This window comes from Adiantum capillus-veneris, chromosome 1 (assembly GCF_014529385.1).
Source record: "Adiantum capillus-veneris isolate H3 chromosome 1, ASM1452938v2, whole genome shotgun sequence".
Lineage (NCBI taxonomy): Eukaryota > Viridiplantae > Streptophyta > Polypodiopsida > Polypodiales > Pteridaceae > Adiantum > Adiantum capillus-veneris.
In genome coordinates, this window is record NC_140931.1 from 4,067,769 (window position 1) to 4,091,684 (window position 23,916).

A 23,916-nucleotide genomic window follows, 5' to 3' on the forward strand; every position below is an offset into this window, starting at 1 on the left:
AAGTGTTCAATTCAAAGATAAACTCTCAAGAGGCATAAACGGTTTTCATGTTTAATTGACTAAGTGCTTGAAGTGTTCAATTCAAACAAATGACTTAAAAAGCATAAAAGACACATGTCAAAATCCTCCACATGTGGCCCTCATGATGTGCTTGAATCCTATTGGATAGGCTTTAAAAGGGGTCCAACGAGAACTTAGATGCATAAAAATAAATAATAAATTTCTTTCTCCCAAAGAGAAGTAAGAGGACAAATGTCCAAAATGATATAATTTAATAATGCGAGAGAGAGAGAGAGAGAGAGAGAGAGAGAGAGGTGGACCAAGAATGAGAGGGGGAGTATACTCTCCCACACACACACACACACACACACACACACACATTTTCTCAATGTGTTGAGTTCAAAGTGCAAGATCAATATCCTTCTCCAAGCTTGTTGAGAAGTGGAGAGCCTACACCAACACTCTTGGCTATGGAATGCGAATCCAACCAAGAGCCATGCTTCAATGCTTAATCTTGCCATCTTCTTCGGCTTCATCTACTATGCTATTATGCTATGCTAAGCAAGAATATTGATAAGTGAGGAACTATTTCTTTCTCCTATGGATGATTCTTCTTCCTCTTCCCTACCCTCATTCCCTGCTAGCTCTCTCCACCTTCAAAGGTGTTTGAGGCCTTGGGACTGAGGCTTGGGATAGTTAATGCTTTTTGCAAAGTTTATGTTATGTTTGTGATGCATGAAGCTTTCCATCTTCATTGCATCACCTAGGTCACAAGGAACACAAAGATTGTATTGTACCAAGTCTCTCTTGGTGGGAGAATCTATAATACAAGTGCCTTTTGGAGGGGGGACCGGCTCCAAGTAATCCGGTCCTCAACTATTGTCATGTTCTCTAATGCTCTCTCTCTTGAAAAAGTATTGTGCATGCCAAGTTAATTAAGTACTATGTTTATGTTGCTACCATCAATTAAGTTCACCCTCTATGTTCTCAAAGTAATTTCACAAAAATGCTCACTCTAATTCTCTTAATTTCGCTATCCTCAAAGTTCATAGGCCATTTTCATTACATTGGTATCAAAGCATTTGGTTTCTCTTTTCTTGCTTAAGAAGAGAGGTACTTAATTAGCCTATTAATGATTGATTTTGTTAATTATATTAGGGTAAGTGGGATTGGGATCTATTATTGCTTTTGTTGAGCTCACTATGTGGGATATGGTGCACACCTCGGGAGCCATAAGAAGTCCGAAAGGAGCTATCCCTCGGCAATTTTGTAATGTTAGACCCACCCCACTACTCTCTATAATTAACCAATACAAGTCGTGGGTGTAGATACTTAAGTGCTTATTTTCAAAGGCTAAGAGGAGCAGCAACTAAGGTTTTGGATTGCCAAAGAATACCTAAGTAAACACATAAGTATAATTAGCATGGCTGATAATAACCAAGAGAGTAGAATGAACATTAATAACTTTGGTTTTTCACATGAAGGTGCTAATGATGATGCCCCCATGTTTATCAGTTATCTTGTTACTAGGTTGCATCAAGCTAGGGGACACCCTACTTTTTGCAAGCCGAAGTTACTCAACAACTTCGTGCTTATGGGATTTCCCTTCCTCTCCAAGAGGAGCAAGAGCTTAGGAGGCCTTTTGATGAGACCCCCAAAAGAAGACTCTCTCCCATACGAGAGGAGGATTCCAAAGAACAAGAAAATAATGAATCCCTAAGTTCCTCTGAAGATCTGGGTGGCTCCATGAAGATGGCAGTCTAGACGATCGCCAACTCCTCCCATGAGGAAATGGTCAACACACGGTCCTTCTCCTCATCACTCCAAAAGGAAATAGAGGAAATCAAGGAAGAAAAGGAGAACAAAGAGGTCACCCTATTCTCCTTCTTCTTCACCTTCCTCCTCTCTCAACGAAAGCTATGGCTATTCTCCTAGAGAATACAAGAGGGGAGGACATCGCAAATCATTCCCTGCATGGCAAAGATCACAAAAGCTCAAGAAGTTCAAAGAGGGAGGGAAGCGTATCTCTTTTCTCACCTATGATGGCACCTTTGGTGCCATCGATAAAAGTATTGGCCTTCATCGAGCAATTTGATGCGGCCATCTCTATCAAAAACACATTTCCTGTGCCTCCGGTAAAAGATCTATTTGATAAGCTACAAGGCTCACCTACTTCAGTATGATTGATCTTAAAAGTTTCTATCATAAAATAAGGATAGTGTATGAAGATATTCTAAAGACCGTGTTTCATACAACGTTTGGTCTTTATGAATATCTAGTCATGCCTTTTGGATTGACCAATGCACTAGCCACATTCAATCATTTGATGGAGAAAATATTAAGACCTTACCGCAAGTTCACTGGAGTGTCCTTTGATTATATCATCATCTACTCCAAGTCCTTGGAGGAACACAAGCAACATCTCCAAGTTATTTTTCAAGCATTGAGGGAGAACAAGCTTTTTCTCAACCAAAAGAAAAGCAATTTTTCCTTCAAGAGATTCAATATTTAGGTCATATTATCTCTCAAGATGGTATCCGTATGGATCCATCAAAGTTAGAGGTAACAAAAGCATGGCCTAATCCAAGATATCTACATGAGCTAAGAAGTTTTATTGGTATGTGTGCATACTATAGACGCTTTATAGAAAAGTTTTCTCAAATAACAGGACCATTACATGACTCAACAAAGAAGAACATTAAGTATTCATGGACTCCTAAGGAGCAAAAAGCTTTTGACAAGCTCAAAGAGAAGCTTACCTCTCAACTAGTCCTCATGATTCAGGGTCTCTCAAAGCCATTCGAGGTCCAATGTGATGCTTGTGGTGATTGCCTTGGAGCAGTCTTGCTTCAAGAAGGGCATGCATAGCATATGAGAGCCCAAGGCTCAATAGGGATGAACGGATCTTGGGCATTTATGAGAAAGAGCTTTTAGCTGTTCTACATGTCCTAGAAACATGGAAGCACTATTTATTGGGGACTCCATTCAAGAAGGGCATGCATAGCATATGAGAGCCGAAGGCTCAATACGGATGAACGGATCTTGGGCATTTATGAGAAAGAGATTTTAGTTGTTCTACATGTCCTAGAAACATGGAAGCGCTATTTATTGGGGACTCCATTCATTTTACAAACAAACCAACAAAGTCTCAAGTACTTCATGACGCAAACCAAGCTTTTTGACAAACAAATGAGGTGGGAAAATTTTCTTTCGCAATTTTATTTTCATATTGCTCACATTGCTCTGGTAAGCACAATCAAGTGGGTGATGCACTTTCACGACGACCAAAAGTCAATGCGGTGTCTATAGAAACTCACAATGATCTATCTTCTATGATACATGAGTGTGCTACTGACCCTGACTTTAAAGATGTTGAGAGCGGGCTTTTTGGAATGGGGCCTCTAAACCCAAATCAATGAGCCAACCCTCACAAAATGCTCGTAGAGGAGTACGTACACTACTTGGGGCACCACATTCTTTTGGGAGTGGAGAAGGAAACCAACCAAATAACACTTGCACACACCCACTCAAGCAATACTCTTTGATGAACCCTTACTATGTACACTTTGGACACTTGACACCACCAACAATTATGCAACCCAATGCCAGGCACCAAATGTAAATATGCAATTCGTGGAAATACTTTCACCTTCTCCCATAAGAAGACCCATGATATATCCAAACTCCTCTTCTCAAGCACTCATCAAAGATCATGTGCACAAGAGTTGCCTCTCAAAACACAAGGGAATCACCTACAACAAAACTAACGCACTTTGCATAGAGAACTCATCTCCATCTATGCAATGCCGTGACAAATTAAACCACCATAAGAGATAGCAAAGAGACACTTGATTGTCAAAGATGATTTAATGATCATGAGAGATATCATGATGTATTTACAAATTATTGAGGTGCTACAATGATTTATTGGGTTGATGGAGTAAGAGATTGTACAATAGGAAGAGCGGAGGATAGAGTTGCACTTCCTCCAAAGAGGAGGGCTAGGAGGGAGGGATTTGGATGTGAAAGAGGGAGTTCGATGTTTCCCTAGTATTGATCAAGACCAAAATGAAGTTGAAAATGTGTGTGTGTGTGTGTGTGTGTGTGTGTGTGTGTGTGTGTGTGTGTGTGTGTGTGTGTGTGTGTGTGTGTGTGTGTGTGTGTCAAGTCTCTCCAAGAGGGGCTATTTATAGATGTGCAAGAGTGGGATTATGTTACACTTAATTAGGGTGAGTGATTCGCCCTAATTAAGTGTCCTTTGACCACTTATTGCATATTGGACATAAAATGGATTATTTACTCACAAAAAATAGCATTTTAGACCGTGAAGGCTCCATATGGGTGCATAATGTATGTGGGGCCCACCATGATGCCCTACGGGTGGCTCTTGTAGGATATCTCAACTTGTTTGTTTTGGCATTGGAAGCATCTTTTGGTCGGTCCCATCACATGCAAGTGACCTTGAACACTCATTACTCTTCTAGAAGATGAGTAAGGGTAAGATAAGATCTTACCCTCTTGATTTACTTGATTTACAAATCCCTTTTGCTACGATTCAGACAGATTTACATTGTTTTGACCATAACTTTTTACCTGTAGCTCGGAATGCATGCTTCAAAAGGCAAATTTGACCTCCTCAAAGTGTTTGATATGAATTTTGACTATTCCTCATGTTCATGCACCAAGAAATTTGGTTTGGAAGGTCCAAACTAGGCTAGGGAACCTTTTGCATCCAAGTCTTCTTATATGGGCCCTTTGCTTGTATGCATCCAAGGAATCATGCTTTTTCAAAAGGGTATGATGCTTAAACAAAGAGAGGAGGGCCCAAATGCATTTGCTTGTGAAAAGAATTACAATTTGAGTCTTTTTTTCAAAGGAGAAAAACTATATGGATATTCTTAAGAGATATTGGGCCACCTATGTAGGGCATAGAAGATTTGTAAAGCTAGACCATAATCTTTGGTAAAGGCAAGTGGAGAGTTGATTTCTTTGATAATTTATTTATATGGGGTGGAATATAGATATATTATTTTCCTACTACTAATTTACAAGAGGTATCTTACAAGAGCAGCAGCAGTCAAATGGCAATCCCAATCATTAGGCCGATCCACAACCTGCTTAGAAATGATCTTACATATCATTCCATTCACTTTTTCCACCAATCGATTTCATTAAGGATAGTATGGTGTGGAATGCAAGTGTTTCACTTTTAACCTTCTCAAGGGATCATTCAGAAGGTCGGCCCTAAAACCCTGGCCTTGATCTGATAAGATTTCTAGGGTTCAGGTTGTGCTTGTTGCTTCTGCCCATCGTGTCATGTAGTCAAACACCCATGATGGTGAAAACTTTCCCTGAAGAAGTAAGAAGTAGGGAACCTATTGCATCCACACCCCACTTTTCAAAACGGCCATAGGATATTATTGGGACTCGAGGCTCATATGTTTGTCGTCTATCCCCAGCAATTTGGCATTTCTTACAGGCCTTACACCAATGTTGGACATCACGATGTAAGCTCGGCCAAATAATCCCTGCTTGTAAAATCTTCCTACTTGTAATATTTTGAGAAAAGTGACCACCACAAACATCATCATGACATGAAAGAAGAATTTTCTCTATCTCCTACACACCTGGTACTCTCCTCAAGACCAAATCTTTCCCTTTGTGATATAAGTCATCCCCGATCAACTAGTAAGGTGTGGCCTTCTTGATTAGTCTATGTATTTGCACCTTATCTAAGTGTTGGGACACTCACCTGCTTGTAGGAAGAAAATAGTGTCTTTTAGCTCCTCTTGACCTTGATATTTGGGTTCATAATGTTTCACACTTCCTACCACCATTTGAAGCTTTTCATTTGCAAGCAAGTCTGCTTCCTTGTTATGAGTTCTCACAATGTGTTGTACATGTGTTTCTTTAAAACCTTTCATCAAAGCTCTTACACTACTAAAACACTCAAACAATGTACAATTCTTGCACCTCCAAGCCCCTTGGATTTGCCTGACCACTAGCAAAGAATCGCCTTTTATAATAAGTCTTTGTATGCCTAATTCTTTGCATTATCCCAAGGGTTAGAGCCTAATACTCAGCCTCATTGTTACAGTGGACATTGGGTAGAGTGATACCTGTTTTAACCATTACCTCCTTTTGTGGGTTCAAAATGATGATTCCTTGCTGGTTTGTCATGTTGGCATTGATAAGCTCCATCAAATCACAAAGTATGGGCATTTTCAATCTCCTTCTCTTTGAACTGTTTGAGCCTTCCTCTCTTTGTAGCCGTGATCCTTCCCTTTCTCTCACTTTGTAGGTGAGAATGTTTGCAAGTCCTGCTCTTGTGCTATCTTTTACAAGGAAAGTGTATTCAAATTCCTGGAGTTCAAGCACCCACTTTGCTATTTTAGATGAGAGGCTCATACGTTGTACTACATATGGTAGATTGTGCTCCAAGGTGAGAAAAACAAATGGTACAGGAAGAAGATACGATCGAAACTTTCTTACAGCAAACAAAAATGCAAATACCACTTTCTCCATTTCAGTGTATCCCTTCTCTGCGGGATTCATCACCTTGCTTGCAAAATAGACAAGCCTCATGTATGAGAGTCTTACCATATGGCGAGCAAATATTTCCGAGCAAGGCAACTAAGCGAGCGAGCATTTTAAAGAGAGATATAGAAAAAGATAGAGATAAAGAGATAAAATTTTCTCTAATTGCTCTTGACCAAGAAATTGAAGGTATACTAGAAAGGTTTCCACTAGAAAGGTTTCTCTCTCCTCTTACTCCATTCCATACTATCTGAAGAAAATGTTATCTGCATATTTACTGGGTTATATTTGGCTTGAATCTTTCATATAGCTACAACATTGACCAATGCTTCTCATAGTACAAAATTTGAGGTGAATTTCTTTATGTCTCTTGAAGCAAGTCTTTCTCCTTGGTATAATCCCAAGGCACCTTGTAGGTGTGTAGGTGTATTATATATGTTTGACAAGAGGGTATATTATAGATTCATACAAGTTACAAATTTACACTTACAAGTGGGTCATTTAAACTTGATTTTTAGAAAATCTTAAAGGTTTGTGAAGAAACGCTAGTGTACAAAATGTGTAAAGGGGGGTTTTTATTGGGCTTTAGTTGCAAAATGTCAAATATAACAAAAGAGAGGATGGTGGATATCAAAGTAGACATGATTGACGCAATGATGAAGATTATAAGACATGATCGACATGAAATTGGCATGATGGAAAAAGTTGCAAAAGAGATGATGATGGAGATCATAGTAGACATGATCAATACAATGATAGAGATCATCATAGTAGACATGATTGACATGAGACAAGGTATGAAGCCAAAGCGACCATGACAAAAAGGATGAATATAGAAGGGACTTTTAGCGTTAAGACCCACAATGACACAGGGAGAACCAACACGAGCTTGAGCACGAGGGTAAGTTGAAAGAAGAGGAACAACACATAAGTAGTGGTGATGGTAGACATGACAGCCAAAGTGAACACGAAAATAGGTACGATGGTAGAAGCTGCTAAAGAGATGATGGTGGAGATAGCAGGAGAGATTATTGACACCATGATGGAGATTGCAGTATGCATGATCAACCTAAGAGAAGGTATAAACCTAAAGAGATCATCAAAAATAAAATTAATATAGAAGGGATGGTACCCACATGGATGGTGATTGATGGACTCCTAGACAACATGATGACCACAACAATAGATACAATGGATATACTAGTAGCGATGATGATGATGCACATAGAGATCATTGTATCAAGACAAAGGAGCTTGAAATTGAGCTCAATGAGGATGAACCAAACTTCTTAAGAGTTCAAACAAGGTACTCCACTTATGTGTCACCAATGAAAATCATAAGAAAATTTTATGGCTCTTTTAATACAGCTTCGATGACACATTCTACTTCAGCCAAAGAGAGGAGAGAGTGATGAGAGCAGTAGAAAACGACTCTGGCTAATTCTATACCAAAGGATCTGATTTGTCTTTGGGAAGATCCCATGTGAGAAACAAGAGAGAATCATGAGAATATTATTTATAGACTTAAAATAGAGAATGAGGCAGTGTAAACACACACAGTTAAGACCAAAGATGATAGAGTGAGAACCAGTAAGAGCTTGAGCATGAGCTTGAGATCATGAGGCCAAATTGAAATTTTCTAACTCTTATTTTCTATAGTGTTGCAAGGTTTGGACATTGAATGAACTGTAACCAAAACAATCAAGGATACAACTACAATGCAAAATTTAGATACAATTTCTTTCCAATAGAACATACTATATTCAATGCTAGTTTTCATTATGGAACGATCAAGGGATATAGTTTTAAAGGACGAGGCCATGTGGCTCTATATTTTTCTGAATAAAATTTGTGTGAGGACTTAGACTTGCACTCCACAATTATTTGTGAGTTGAATTGAGCAAGTTCATAGTAAATAATCATGGCACACCGCTTCTACCCGAGCCATCCACACTGCTTCTACCTCGAGCCATCCACACCGATACAAATGGCTAGACACAGATTTTGGTGCATAGACAATGTTACTTAAGAGTTGAGTCACAACAGAGCGAGTGGGTGTAGCTAGGGTTAAGTGGATGTACGCTTTGTACTAAAGCGCCCTCTCATGGTGATCAAAACTCATAGCAAACATAGAAGGAAATATTTCTAGACTTTGTTTTTCTCATTCGGTCCTCTTCTTATATGAACGAGGAGAGAATCTGCTCAACAGAATTCTCTTTCAATTTTCAAGACTGAGCTTTCGGCCTTTTTGTTTTTAGGCAAGACTTTCACCCCACTGTACTCGAGTGCAACTCATCAGCTCTAATATCAATGCAAAGGGGTCAAGAACCTAAAAATATTCGGGGCCCTATAAAAGCTCAAATACTTCATCATAAACATTACAAGTTTAAGGGTAATTCTTGTTTGATAAAGAATGCAGATAGGCTAGCTGCCTATAACCTTTCGCATCGGCACGGATGGAGATAGTCAAAATTTGGAGCATAGAAAATTTTCTTTAAGGGTGCGTACGCACGGGCAGGGTTTGACCCCCGCCTACTAACGCCAGCCAGCTACGCTCTTTTTGCTCCACTCTGCCGATTTTGGAAAATTTAGAAATTGCTTTTGCTAACCCCGATCGAGTGCTGCGAGCAAACAATTTGCATGCACAACGACTGCTGGTTTAAATAAGAAAACTCCAAAATAGCTGATGCACGGCAAGGGTAGCACCCCTCGCCCGTGCGAAACTGCTCTAATATCATGAAAATCTTCAGCCTTGAAAAGTTCCAATACTTCATCATGAAGGCTGCAAATTTAAGGGAAAGCAACTGCCTCTAGCCATCTGCGCCAACGCGGATGGCTAGAGGCAGGTTTCATTCGGAAGCATTCGGCATCTATGACTTAGCAACCATAACAACATTCAAAGCTGAACCGCACAGCGCCCCTGATGCATTGCCCACACCGCTACTAGGCACCCGATGCTCATAAGCTTTTCTCTGATCGATGGCGACAATAGGTAGCTCAAGTCACGTCAGTGAATATAACTCTTGATGGCTTGTTAATGCCATGACAGTGAGACGCCGTGAAACCTCGCAGGCCACCATCACTGCAAAACCCTAAATGGAGGCAAACCGTCAGAACCCAAAGTCTAGCTTTCCGAGATGAGATGAAAGAGAAAGGTGGAGAACTTGCTTCGCTGTGGGGAAGAACACAGAGATTGGAAAAACAACTAGATTGTTGCCTTCATTGGCCCTGAGCGCAGTAGGTCTTGCAACTCTGCCAAGTTCTCGCTCCTCATATTTTTGGTGAAAAAAGAAACTGCCTGTAGCTGTCCGCGCCGGCGTGGATGGCTACAGACAGGTTCTTAATGGAAATCATGACTCGTATCTGTGTGGTGCTCAACACACTTAAGATTCAAAGCGGCCAAGTGATTCATATGGATGTTTCTTAAATTTCTTTGAACTTCAGACGCGGCCTCGTGCGCACGAGAGAGAGAGAGAGAGAGAGAGAGAGAGAGAGAGAGAGAGAGAGAGAGAGAGAGAGAGAGAGAGAGAGAGAGAGAGAGAGAGAGAGAGAGAGAGAGAGAGAGAGAGAGAGAGAGAGAGAGAGAGAGAGAGAGAGAGAGAGAGAGAGAGAGAGAGATTTGCCTGAAACTCTTTCGCTAGAGATCATGCCAAGATTCTTCCATGTTGTAGTGAACGAGATCATGTTTGTGAGAGGAAGGGTCTAACTGCATGTTTGCTAGAGCAGAGGTAGAGAGAGAGAGAGAGAGAGAGAGACAGCCAGCCGACGTTCTGCAACATGGGAGCAGATCAGAAGCGGCAGTCAAGAGCAGCCAGCTTGAGCTCCAAGCTAACTGGCAAGCTCATGTATACAGCTTGCCAGAGACAAATTCAGATACTGGACATTGCCCGGCCACTCAGCTAACTGGTGGAATTCTCATACAGAAGTGTTTTATGCTGAGCTATTACCCCCAAATAATATGTATCAGAGATGTAACAAGCAATGGGCTCTCAATATGAATGTAACATGGTGGAACAATGTACTCAGTAAAATCTGGCTTGTACCAAATAAGTTTAAATTTAAATTCTTCTTGTGGAGAGTATGTACAGGTACTTTGGCCACTGCTGCAAACTTGAACAGGAAAGGCTTCACAAATGGGAATTGTTCTAGATGTAAGAAAAGGGAAACTATGAGACATGTTTTTTGGCATTGTAAAATTGTTGCAGAATGGTGGAAATGGGCTGAGTACATGTGGATTACATCTTGGGGGTTCATATAACAAAACACAAGCTCACTTTTGATAAAGTGAACACACAACAAGACTCTGCACTTCAGTTTGCTCTACAATCCTTTAGAATCTTGTTTCTGTGGTTCATTTGGTCAATGAGAAACATGCAAATTTTTTAGAAGTATACAGGGTTCAACCATACAGTTCCTATGAAAGTCATCAGAGACAAGATGCTAGAAGACACCATGGTGTTGAAAGATAAAGGCCTCAGAGATAAAGTATTGCATATCCTCAACAAACTCCCAGTTTGATGAGGAAGTATGGTAAATTGTAAAATGCTCTTGTAAATATAATATAGAATCTTTTCCCAAAGAGAGAGAGAGAGAGAGAGAGAGAGAGAGAGAGAGAGACAGAGAGAGAGAGAGAGAGAGAGAGATGAGCTACTTTGTCTTCTTGCAGTCAAATCTCTGCAGCAATTCATGTTTATTTTGAACCTCTGCAGCACTTCAAATTGATTACAAATGTTTGTTGGTCTTGAATAGAAGCTCCTCCACCTCCCTAAGCGGTAGGCCCGCTACAGGTTTGTCAACTTTGAGCTTTGAGGAAGATAAAGGCTTATTGCTCCAAGAAGGAGTAACATAATTAGCCAAGGAAGGTTGAGCGAGCGGCAGACAGCAGGTGCACTTGCAGCTTGCAACTCTCATCTGGATACGGATGTTCCTGTTCTTATATGTGTAACTGCTGCCTGCAACGAGGAAAAGAAGGTCATGGACCTACACGGATTTGGTGTTAAGTACCATTAGTAGGCTTGCCATGGTCTGAAGCACAAATTTTAGACATTGGAAGACCTCCCAGTGCTACCCTGAAGTAGTTCGACATCAGCGCTGTTTGCAGATACAAAATTCGGCATCGTTCATATTTTTTTCTTCTTCTTTTTCATCCTTTCACGCTCAATTAACGGTTTTAGGTCTTTGGCTTTTTTCCTTCAATCAGGAGGGCTTTCACACCTATAAAGACTGCAATCTCAAGCGAAATCTCCATCATCAATTGCATTTCAAAACACTGTATTAAGACACAGTTGTAAACGCTATCGAGTGTTGAAAACTCGACAAATTTGAAGTCCGTAGCAATTGCAGTAGACAACAAGTATAGTGTAAGCAGGCTAAGGCTAAACGACAAGCATTTCAAACACTCTCTCACTGAAGGATGATCTGGCCTCGCATTGTGATTAGAGTTGTGAAATGTGCTTCTGAAATGCTTCAATTTTTCTAAGCTTTATGTTTTTTTTAGAGAGAGAGAGAGAGAGAGAAGAAGAAGAGAATTTTAACGTCATAGAAAATATCCCAAGAGACCTTAAAGATCTATCCGACGAGGAGGGTTGAACTCAAGACCTATTGTTCAAGAGGGAAATGGCATAACCAATCTACCACACTTGGGTGATAGAAAGTTTATATCATTTTCCTCTTCGTATTAGCGCGCGTGCGCACACGCACACCACACAGAGAGAGAGAGAGAGAGAGAGAGAGAGAGAGAGAGAGAGAGAGAGAGAGAGAGAGAGAGAGAGAGAGAAATGTCTAAATGGGGCTGCAATTTTCCCTACAATAATCTACTATTGTTCTCCACATAAGTCCAAGGTGTGCACACTGTCTACCTAGGGGAGCATAAATATCTATTTGGATGATTCAATAGCAAGGGATCCTTGAATATTAAGTGGACAGTGGTATCTCCATTTATGTCAATGAAACCCATGTCTTTTATTTGACCATGAAGGGATTGTTTTCAAAGTGGGTCGCTTAGGGTTAAAGAGCAAGTAGCGTGATGACTACTAGTGCTATGACGGATCACACTCCACTTAGTGGATGATTTGGGACCAATAGTAGCATGGAAAAGTGGAAGTTGAATGGCTAGATCATTTGAAATAGAGATACCTTATTGGCATGGCATGGTTTCAAGACTTTGTAGATGCACCTTACTCTTTTGAGCCCTAGAGGGCGTTCTCCTTGGCCCCAATGTTTATACACCCGATTCCAAACATCGTACCGTAATTCTTGGATCCAAAATCCGACAAACTCACAAATTATTTTGGTGAAACCTCATGGCAAGACGAAGAATGAGATAGCTACTCTGCACTCAAAATTGAGCTCAAAGGAAGAAGATTGAAGCTCCCCAAGTTAGGTGTTCCGCTACTGGCCCCTTTACCCTACAAAGTGATGATTTCAAATCTTCATAGATATGCATGTAAGGATTTTTCTTTTAAAATGTTAGTAAATAAACCACATTCATGCCTTAAAATTTCCCTTGTTGTGTGTTTCTTAAGGTGCTTGGATTGGACTCTCAAGCTCATGGACTTTTATATCATCCTCTTTAACAAAGGTTGACTTGTCCGAAGGACTAGAAAATGTAAGGATGAATATGCAATTGTAGCATTGCACATGGGGGAGAGATTTGCATGGAATTAGAGTTGTGTCTTGTTGTATTGAGTAGACATTGCTTTTGATCTACATATATTTATACGGTGGGTCATCTATTTTGGCATATACCTATTGATATGCATAGATGTTTTGTGTCAATTCAAAGAACATTGTCGTGGTAGGTGTATTCTCTTAGAAAATATATTGTTAGTTTGCTATCAAGCATGGCACATTGTTAATGACTTTTTTTTTCATTATAGTCTCTTTTTATCAATGTGTGAGACAAGTCTTGCATATGTTGGTAGGGTAAAACATGTGCTTACTGTAATTTTAGTTAAACTGCAAGTTTAACAACAAACACAAAACTTTGATGCTTTCTATAGGTTTGGAATGTGCTTTTGCAAGGCTATGTCTCTCTCCTCTTTATGGCATGCTGAGACACTTTGCTAGATTTTGCTCGGTCTTTCATTAGCTCGGAAAATTTTTCTCGGGATTTGGGATTCTTCATGTATGATGTTTTAGGACACCTTTTGGAGGGAGGACCGGCTCCAAGTAAATCTGCTCCTCAACTATTGTCGTGTTCTCTAATACTCTCTCTCTCTCTTGCAAAAGTATTGCTCATGCCAAGTTAATTAAGTACTATGTTTATGTTGCTACCATCCATTAAGTTCACCCTCTATGTCCTCAAAGTAATTTCACAAAAATGCTCACTCTAATTCTCTTAATTCCGTTATTCTCAAAGTTCATAGGCCATTTTCATTATATTATAGGTGAAAACCTGCATGATATCTACATACACCACATATGGGATTGTAGGACGACACAAGCTAGAAAAAACCTTCGGAGCTACAAGCAAGGTATCAAAAATTACCTTATTCATCCAATTGTTTGGGCTTGAGAAGGACTATTCTACCGATATGTCAGCACACTTAAATAATTTCAAGAGTCTATTAGCACAACTAGCTGGCATCAACAAGCAAGTAGATGATGATATGAAGATATTTGTCTTAATTAAAAGTATATCTCACCTTGATGAGTACTCAAGCTTAGTCACAACATTGACTAACATACCAGCACCAAAGTTAGAAGAAATAGAAGATTTTATTACTTAAAGAATAAAATTGTCTTACCAAGAAGACGAAAGCCATCACAGATAGTGCCTTGTACTCATGTGGTAAGAAATACAAGCAAAAGAGCAGGAACTATAGCAAGAGTTATCAATTTGTAAGAAACAACACAAAGACACAACCTAACGTCAACATGCACAAAGTGCACTTATTGTGGAAATCTCAAAGTACCACAAAGAAAGTGATCTCTAACATGTGAAGCTCCTCCATAAATTACATTCCCAAAAGATAAATGAATTGACATTTGTTGTGATTTTTTATTTTGGGCTAGGTCATTTACCAATATACCACCATTTTTTATTGAATGTAATGAGTACCTCAGACATGCCGCCTAATGTTGTGTCTCCCATTTTGGATAAACATGTTGATGGTTCAATAAGGAGGTGCAAGTCTAGACTTGTGGCAAAGAGCTACCCACAAAGCAATGACATCAACTTTGAAAAGCTGAAAGCTATTACCAAGATGGAAATCATGATTTCCATGGCTATATAAAACTACTAGGAATGTAAAGAATGCAAGCAAGTGCCAAGAGCATAGACATAGTTTTACTTAGATGCTTATATTGTAATTTTCTTTGAGGTTAGCAAGGCACATTCATCAGTGTACATGAAGGAAACAAATATCACATTAGCCATCAAAGTTGCTAATGTAGATGATATGATGACCCTCAACACTAAGTCCCACAGGCTCTTAAATGAACCTCGCAAGATGGGATTGATGGTGCAGATATGAGCGTGTAGATCTTGAGGAGATTGGACGTCAAACAAAATGTCCACATGGTCAGTCGCCCCTTGGATTCAAACCCAAAACATGCACTATGGTAGCCCAATGCCGTATCCACATGCCCGCATGCTTTTTGATGTCTCCAATGCCTAAACAAAAACCTATAAAGTAATTAGTTGTAGGAAAAAGGAAACTAGGATTAAAAAAACTAAACTCGAAGGTGCTCCTTTAAAATTAGACAGTTGAGTTTACCTTGCATGTTGCGCCGTCACTTTGCTACCATAGATCCCACCATCCGAGCTTCATTAACTACGCCATGCCCTTTAGTATTGAGGTTTGATGACTATGGATGGATGAGGAGGAGGAGATAAAGAAGTCATCATCCCCAATTTTTTCAACTTTTCCCTTTGTAATAACAATTAAATTCCATTAGGCATTCTTACTACTTCAATGTCAATGAAGTACATGAATTCTTCTCATAAGTTTACCCCCTTTATCAAGATGAAACATTTCAAGGTGAAGCTACCCATTTTGGGTAAGAAATATATTGGGCTTGAAACTTTTTGTGGTGATGTTTTGGCCATGCGTCACATAGTAGCATACACTTTGCACAACTAGCCCACAACTTTATACAAAGAAAAACAGTAGGTCTTGCATGTGAAATTGATTTGGTGTATGCTCATATACATGACCTACTAGTTAACATGTTTGCATTCTTTGGATGCAATTATGTAGCTTGTTGGGAGTAAAAGACTCTGAGTTGAGCTTGAGGCGAGATGTTGAATGTCGAGAGTGCGGCAGCCATTGAGGTAATGGTTCTTCTTCACTCGTTGTTGCATGATGTATGGTAACATACTAGGGATGTTTATAATGTTTGCATCACAATCGTTACACCTATGGGAAATGTTTAATGGTATTGTGGATACAAGAAAACAAGAGAGAATAGAAGAAAGAAGAGAAGAGAAGTTTGCAACCTCAGTTAATGTGTATAAACGAGAGAGAGAGAGAGAGAGAGAGAGAGAGAGAGAGTTGGGAGGTGTTTTCTCGGGCATGCTCGTATTCATTAGCTAGGGCCATTTGATATTTTGTGCTTTCCACACCTACTAGAATTAATATTTTCTTCTTATGTGCCCTTAAAATTACTTTTGTGTGTGTGTGTGTGTGTGTGTGTGTGTGTGTGTGTGTGTGTTTTTTCTATTCTAAATAGACTACTTTTACACAAAAGAACACCATATTCAAAAGGAAACTGACTCCAAACAACAAGAAAGTATTTTCACAAAAACAATTATGTATTTGAAGCATTCTTGTACAATTTAAACAAAACAAAAAGTAATACCAACCATATTATATATGACAAGATGAGAAGTAAGACTATAGACAAAACTAGGTCTTCATCTTCAAGGTAGGACTATAGCTAACATAAATGCCTTTAAGCAAGGATAAGACTCTAACCTGCATTTCACAAGACAATAGATTTTGTTATCCTTGGATACAAATTACATGTGTCACAAAGCCTATCAATTAAAGATAATTTATTATAGTAAGTAAAATCCTAGTTAGTTTACTTCAAGAGTTTGGTCAAAAACAAAACAAAAAATTTGTCCGAACAATGGTCTTAAACAACTAAAGTGTTTTTTGGGAAAATTTTGACTCCCTCTAAGACAATGAGTTAATAATGGCAAATAATTTCCAATGTCTTTCAAAACGACATAAGCTTACCATGCCACAAGTTTAAATCGTATCAAAAAAACTCTTGCAAACTTAATTTTTTCAGTATAGCAACTCCTTTTCTAGCATAAAAAATCTTTCATCAAAACCAAAATCACCCAGTCAATCCATACCATCATTCAACATAGCTAAATCCAAATATGTATGGCTCAGACCTTAACATCCCTCAACACATCATGTTTATTAAAGACAATAAATCCAAAAATATATGACTCATAACAAAAATTCCACAAACTTTTTCCATCTTTGTGTTGTTCATAAAGAACTAGTTCTTAGAACCCTTTTCCACAATTAAAGTGTTTTTAATAAAATCAACTAGCTTGCCCTCAATCTCTTATACTACTATCAACCAAAATCAAAGAACTTTTTAATTATTTGTACTTTTTTATCATCAAAGAGGAGTGAGCAATAGATTCCCATTCCCATGTTTTGAAAACATGGGATCCTCCTTTTATTTGTTTGTAACCTTGAGATGACACTTAGAGAGAAGATAATAAACTACTCATTGGACTAGATGACAAGGGTTGCAATGTAGGACCTACAACCAAGCCTTGCTTATAAGGTCATAGTCAATAGCAAGAATACAAACAATTTGTTAATTGCTTGAGCCAGTGGAGATTATCCCAACCATTTTCCATCATGCTTGTTAAATAATTGAATCCATACCTAAGACCCATATCTTATCTCATTTTGGTTTAAATCCATCATTGAGAAAAAGAATCCAATTTTTAGAATGCACAATCAACAATTCCCATTTCTCTCAAAATAACTAAGGCCAAAGGTATGGAATCAAGGCCCAAGTTAACAAGTATAATCGGAAGGAGCAAGATAAGACAGGAAGCAAACTTAAGTCCTTCCAAAATGTATTTTTTTGAAGAATACATCAAGATAGTATTTGATGCCAAGTGTATGATCCCCAAAGTTTTAAATAAATCAATAGAGGCTACACCGGATGTCCAGAAGTTTAACGCAAGAACCCATATTGGTCAAGTTTATATGGTACACATGGTCCCCATATTTATCATTCAGAAGGACACTTATAAAAGTCTAGTAACACCGAGAGCCAAGCAAAACACAATCATTTTAATCAAAAGGTTCAGTCAGAAGCCCAAAGCAACCCCATCTTCCATGCTATGCCAACACCAAGTGGTAACATTAGGTCAAAGACCAATATTACAACCGATATGGTGGGCACTACGAATGTCCATTAAAACCAAGAGTTAAGCATTAGGCCCCATACCTATAGCGACAATTAAAACGTTCATAAAAAAATACATAATAGTATGCCATAGCCAAGGGCTTATAACTAGGAAAAAGTGAGAAAATACAGAGCAAGCAGTCCCAAGTTCCCAAGCACTTTCAAACCTTTTAACATAAAAAAGGTACATTAACAAACCATTTCAATAAGATGGTATAGTAAAATAGAGTAGGCATCCCCACGTCTTAACATACCAAAGAATTCCTAAGCATTGACATACCCAAAAGACTAAATGAGAAGTCCAAAAGTATTATTCAATCAAAATCTTAGCTTGAAAAAGTTCCATGTTTCAAGAATGTATATGCTTTGGCCTACCCCAACACTAGCGTGTATCCAAGAAGATCTTTTAATTGTCAATTTCCATGAGCATAACCAAGAAATCAACACTTAGGTCAAAGTCCTTAACCATACGCAAAAGGTATAGGCTATGAAATCAGTCCAAATGATCTGGTCATGCTAGGAACTATCATGGAGAGTAAGAGGATACCTTGGTGTGCAGCCTTCTAGAATTCATGGATGAAACCTTGAGTAATATAGTATCCAAGTAGCTTTCCCAACAACTTATATTCCTCAAAATGGGCATCACCAAGGGCTTAGCATTAGGTAGAAGACCATTCAAAACAGATGGAGCAATTAAAAAAACCCCAGAGTAGCCCATTCTACCTCATTATGCCATAACAAAGTGTCAAGAATTAGATCAGATTCAAAAAATACAAGAGCTTAGCATTAGGTCGAAGACCATCAATACGGTCAGCAAGTACGGTCCCATCTTCCTTAGTATGCAAGAAAAGTAACAAAGAGCATCTAGCCCCTAGTCTTACCATACCCAAGGCATTCTAAGCAGTCCCAAGAAAAAATTTAAAACCAATAGGTCACTGTTTACTAGCAAGTTCTCCACCACAACTTAAGTATACAATGACAAATGTCTTAATTATTCAAAATCATCAACAAGCCATCAAAAGATAACAATAACTCCTCCATGTGAACCTTTTGATAGCATGCTTGTTGATGATGAAAACATGAATAAAATAGATACACAAGTATTCATTACATTGATTGTTTCTCCTCTCAAATTTCAACAATATATGCTCTCCAACCTTTCTAGATTGCTTAGGAGGCATGAAAATTGCTACCAAGATTGCAATGAAGCATGGGTTTCTTATCCATATAAGCAAAGGGTATTAATGAAGGTGATCCTAGAAATAATTCTACAAAGTCTAAAATATAAAGGAAAGCTAAAGATGAAGAATATTCTAGAAGCTAATAAATCTAGGGGATTTTCAGAATGATCTACCATATGTTTAGCAAAATTCTGTCATTTCTTCACAGCTTAAGATTAGTAACAATCCATATGCCTTGAAATTTGGGGAGTTTTCTAGTGTGTTGAGTTGCAAATAAATATGCGTGCTAGAAATGAGGCTTTGATTGTCAATCAAAATGGCAAAAATAAAAACCTCAAAAGGCACCTTAAACTTTTTTTAATTCTCTTTCTTGTGAATCCTAGAGCTTTTCTACTTTTATTGTACTCATCTTTGTTTGTTCACAGTTCATTGGTTGCCCTTAAATTAACCTTATTGTTTGTTGGCGTAAAAGTTATGCATAAACATTAATTTCATAGATGGCTCTTTTCTTCCACAAACGAGATACAATAGAACCAAAGGGATACTGAGGATTGTTGTACATGTGTAAGTTGAGAGTTTGCATGTCAAAGTAGTAAGAACTTCAGATTGTGACGGTACATGGTTTGGCATGGAGTTGAACAATAGCATATATTGAAAGTTTGCATATAATACATGGAAAGCATCATAATACGAGAGAGAGAGAGAGAGAGAGAGAGAGAGAGAGAGAGAGAGAGAGAGAGAGAGAGAAATGAAATGAAATGTTATATTAACGTCTTCAAAAGGCCAAAATGACCTATGAGACCAAAAAGTTACAATTGGTGAATTTGATACCATGTCTGACTCCGGACATTACAAAGTTACAAAGAACTAACACTAAAACACTAAGGAGAAATGAATTTGGGGGGGGGGGGGGGAGGGAGTTTGTGGGTTCATATGAAATCTCTCATCAGTCACTGTCACTGTCGGATCTCATCGACCTCCTCCATGGTCAGTTCTCTGGTTGGCCGTCTTGCATGTTGAGCTAGAGTGATATGTATCTTCTGTTGCAGCCTTCGTCGGTAGTGGGAGACCCCTCGAGGTCGTGGGCGTCTGGATCTGCCAAGCTCAGTGGCTCGATCAAGCAGCGCACCTCTAGTATGAGTAGGCTCTGAGATCTGCTATAATGACTGCTCCGTTGGCTCTTCTCTGGCTGGTGTAAAGAAATTTGTGATTCGTCCTCTAAGACTGTCTTTCCCCTGATGTCCCCAGCAAGCTCTCCCTAAGTCTGTTCAGATCTAGCAGGAACAATCCGAGACACCTCTGATCCTTGTATCTCATGACTCTAGAAAAAGGTCCGAACCCTTCTCTGAACAGGCAGTGCAAGCGGTCACGTATCTCATAGTATGCCGGGCAGTGACATGTGTAGTGCAGCTCTGTCTCTGGCTCTAAGTTACATAGGTGACATATCTTGGCCCCTACCGGCACCCCTCGAAATTGGTGAGTCTCGATCTGGAGCTGATGTGAGAATGTGCATATTTGTCCAATAGCGCATCTTATCCCATGAGATAAGTGTGTATCCATGTATGCAGGCCTAGTCACAAAGCCGTCCTCCGTGAGTTGGAGAAGATGCTCTCTGTAGAAGGCTATCTTCGTGCCCAACTCCTGCGTCGGCTGTATCCATGTGCTCCTGGTATTTAGCTAAATCAGATCCTGACATATGAGTTTGGTGATCTTTGTCCGTGTGAGAGACAGGAAGGGTGCAGTGCATCCAAGGAGTATTGAAGCGGAGGTAATCTATCCATGTTGAGACCATGCGACTGAAACCATGCTGTCATCTGTCCATACCAACATGCTGTATCGCCTTGTAGAGCTAGTTGTCGAGATGACTCCATGGCAAGCTGAGCGTATCTGTCCCTGGGGAGATCCCATAGACCGTGCATAAAGGATACTGATCTCGTCAATGCCTCCACCACAAGAGGGGGGGGGGGGGCTAGCTCGGCTCGGATAATCTCATGTGGTACTGAGGCCTTAGCCCAAATCATCCGAGCAATCATAGAGACCAGAGGCCTCTCCATACATCTCCATCCATCTGTGTTGTCAGATCTCCCATGGTGGTCTACTGAGGGTCCCCATACTTGAACTCCATAGAGCATAGTTGGAGTCACTAGAGTGTCAAAAGGCCAAATCTTTGTTCGCGGTTCCTGAAACTGAACCTGCGAACACATCCTCTCCAGTCCTCCCAAAGCTGCATATGCTCTCGTCAGTCTAATCTCTGATGCTCTCCTTAGTGAAAACACCGGTCCACAGAAGACTACCCCAAGATAAGTATATGCATCTCTGTACTCCACAGTCTCCTGGCCATACGTAAATGTGGGTGCCGACCTACTGACCCACTATAACCTTGGTTTTCCCCAGATTGACAGACAATCCACTATCACGAGCAAATGTATGCAGATCATCCAAATGACGTCGCATCCCCTCTAGAGAGTCAAAAATCAGTACAATATCATCAACATATAGTAACAGTGAATCCATGTCCCTGCTAGCTAAGCCCCCCTGACGCTCTACAAGGTCTGAAAACTCATCCACATACATCCCAAAAAGAGTCGGGGATAGGAAGCATCCCTGTTTTACTCCAATAGTGGAGTGGACCATCTCAGACATTCCCTCAGTAGTGCGTACCCGCCCCATCATTGTCCTATATAGAGCCAGAATACCCCATATCATCTCTGTAGGCACACCCACGTCCTATAGTCAGTGTATAAGTCTGGCTCTCGGCACTGTGTCAAAAGCTTTGCGGGAATCCACAAAGCTACAATAGATCCTCTTGCCATGGTGTCTACCCTCCTCAATAATAGCTCTAAGTGTCAGAGTCTGGTCAAGAGTGGAGAAACCTCTCCTGAAACCTACTTGCCCTGGTGCTCTTATGCACATCTACTCAGCTCCTGCTCAAGAACGGATGCATACAACCTAGCTAATGTGTGACCAACCATGATGGTGCGATAATTCGTGGGAATCATGGAATCTCCTGACTTGAAAATAGGCACAATCGTAGACATACTCCAAGTCTCCAGGAAGCCTTCATACATGGCTCGATTAAACATCACAGCCAGGAGCTCTGCAAGCATATCTCTTGCATGGATGAATTGCTCTGCTACCATACCATCATGACCATGTGCTCTCCTTGTCTTCATCCTGTCAATGGCTTTCCTTACCCTCTCGGTAGTAAAGAAAGAACATGTCTCTGGGCATGTCTAGTGGGTCCGGCAGAGGCGGTTGCCCTAATGCTGTGTAGAGAGGTGTAGCATAATCCCCCCATGTCTCAGTGGAGGTGACCGTTGGTGGTGGTGAATGCTCGTGGAATAGTCTCCATGCTTCGCCTGAGTCCTGATTTATAAATAACTAATTAGATCCCACTCTAGCTAAGATAGATAAGCCCTTTTCTTTCGTCACACTATGCGGCGAAAGATAATCCGTGATTGTCTATGTGTGGTAAAACCCATGAGCACTTCCCTTTGTAATTTGATCCTCGTCTCTCTACACTCCTCATCATACCAATTGTTCTCGGGCATGCTCCCAGATCGTCTTCGTGTTGATTGGCTGTGGGGATATGCCTCTGATGCTGCCTTATGGAGCGTCTCTATTAGTATCTGAGTGAGTTCATCTAGCGGCCGTCCTCACTCCTGGGTGTATAGCTACATGTATATCTCATCCATATACACAGAATCTCTCCCCCTCATGAAGGTATACCGAGTGTGTGTGGGGACCTCTCCTAATGGAGTTGCGCTGAACTGAAAGGTTAGGGTGAAAGACAAGATTGCATGATCAACTGCTACTGCAACTGGCCTAGTACCCACCACGAAATCTTGAAAGAATGGAATGAGACCTGGCTGGGCCATAACATAATCCACTGTGCCGGCACCATGTCGGTGTGGAAAGCAAGTAAAACCTCCAGCTGTCGAAAATCTTTGTAGGCCATTCACAATGGCCAATCTATGTGCGGTTCCCATATCTATCACGTATCTGCCATATTCAGGGTAATCCTCATCTTGTGATAGTCTGGATAGATCCATCTCTGTGACATCCAGCTCCCTAAGCATCTCCTTGGAAGTATCATAAAATATTGTATAGTGGTGGGCAATCCAACATTGAAATCCCCCAGTATGATAATGTCACCATCCTTGGAAAACTCCCATATGTCATTAGCCAAAATAGCAAAGGGGGATTGTCCTCTAGGTGATGCATATACTGACGTACTAAGAGGAAAGTAACAAATAGCAATGTAGAGGTATTTGCCCGTCTCTGCCCTGAGCCTCACCCACATGTACCTAGCATGTGCATCCTTGAGTGCTATATGTGTCAATGGCTGCAACTCCTCCCTGAATAGAAATGCCACTCCCCCCAAGTCCCATCCTCAATGCTCCGATCTAGTCTCTTGTTTGCAGGCTGTCTCCCATCTATATCCGCTCACCTGTGGAATGGATTATCTAGGTGCTTGATGCATCAGAGTAGAAAATGATGTCTCTCCACGTGAAGCTATCCTCAAAGGCCCCTACATCAAGACAAAGTGACCCATTACAATTCCAGGTTGCTATCTTTAGTGTGGCCCCATAGGTCTCACACCGTCATGCGGGACGTCTCTCCAATATCACCACCTTTCCATCCCTGTAAAAAGCAATCTTCCCCTTTTCCTTTGCTGCTCTAATTTCTGGCATTACTTCCTTGCCTTTTCCTTTCTTGACAATCTCAATCCAGTTTTCGACCTTTTTTGCTTTTTGTTGGGTTTCTGTGATGACATCTACCCATGAGGTCGTCATTTCTTTTT

The 23,916-nt window shown here is 40.2% G+C and overlaps 1 pseudogene; it reads left to right on the forward strand.

Moving 5' to 3' along the window:
- The first annotated feature begins 7,519 nt into the window (after window positions 1–7,519).
- Window positions 7,520–11,055, forward strand: LOC147464226 (uncharacterized; annotated as a pseudogene).
- Window positions 11,056–23,916: the final 12,861 nt, after the last annotated feature.